This window comes from Nannospalax galili, unplaced genomic scaffold (genome assembly GCF_000622305.1).
Source record: "Nannospalax galili isolate Female #2095 unplaced genomic scaffold, S.galili_v1.0 scaffold445, whole genome shotgun sequence".
Classification (NCBI taxonomy): Eukaryota; Metazoa; Chordata; class Mammalia; order Rodentia; family Spalacidae; genus Nannospalax; species Nannospalax galili.
In genome coordinates this window covers 679,830-680,927 of record NW_008354184.1, presented here as the reverse complement: position 1 = coordinate 680,927, position 1,098 = coordinate 679,830, and positions in this window count along the sequence as shown.

The window sequence follows — 1,098 nt, the reverse complement described above, 5'->3', positions numbered from 1 at the left end:
CACGACACGGGACGGGACACTACCAGAGCAGTGGAGAGCTCATGGAGGCTGGGAGAGAGGGTGTCAGAGGAGAATGTAGCAGGGAGTGAGAGCAAAAATCCCTAGACTCAAAAGCACTAAGGTAAGAGCAGGACCAGGGAGGTCAGACAGGAGGGTGTTACAGACACAGAGGCTAGTTAAACATTAACGAGAGAGAAAGAAGAGTAGAAACAGACAAATTTTATTGTTGCAAACTGACAGCTCCCATCAGGATGGGGAGGGAGGTGCTCCTTTTTCCCAATTCCCTCTGTTTCTCCACACTCCCCACCCACCCTGTTGCAAAAAGCTCACAGAAGGGAAGCAGAACAGCAGGATACTGCCCCGGATCAAAAAGCAGCATTTTTACAAAAGGCCCTTTTCTACCATTGACCAAGTTTACCCTAACTCTCCCTCAGTGAGTATGTGTTTCATCCCAACACACAGAAGGCAGAGGTAGGTGGATCTCTGTGGGTGTAAGTGCAAGGCCAGCCTGGTCTGCATAGCAAGTTCCAGACCAGCCAGGGCTACAAAGTGAGACTCTGTCTGAAAAAAAAAAAGGAAAGAAGGCCAGGTGTGGTGGCGCATGCCTATAATTCCAGCACTCGGGAGGCAAATCTCTGTGAGTTCAAGGCCAGCCTGGTCTACAAAGGGAGTTCCAGGCAAGCTGGGGCTAAAAGGAAACCCGGTCCTAAAAAAAAAAAAAAAAAAAAAAAAAAAAGGAAAAAAAGAATTGTCATGAGAGCTAGGGAGTACAAACACACATACACACGTGCACATATAAAACACACACACACGCCCCACAAACGAAAAGTGCCATGAGAGCCAGATGTAGTTGCTCGAGCCTGTAATCCCAGAGCTTGGGAGACTGAACAGAATGTCTTTTTGTTTTTGTTTTTAAATATTTTATTTTATGTGTATGAGTGTATTGCCTGCATGTGTACAAGTGTACCCCTGGCCTGTAATGCCCATGGGCATCAGATCCCCACTGGAGTTGCAGATGGTTGTTAGCTGCCATGTGGGTACTGGGAATTGAACCCAGGTCCTCTGCAAGAGCACCCAGTGCTCTTAACCACTGAGCCA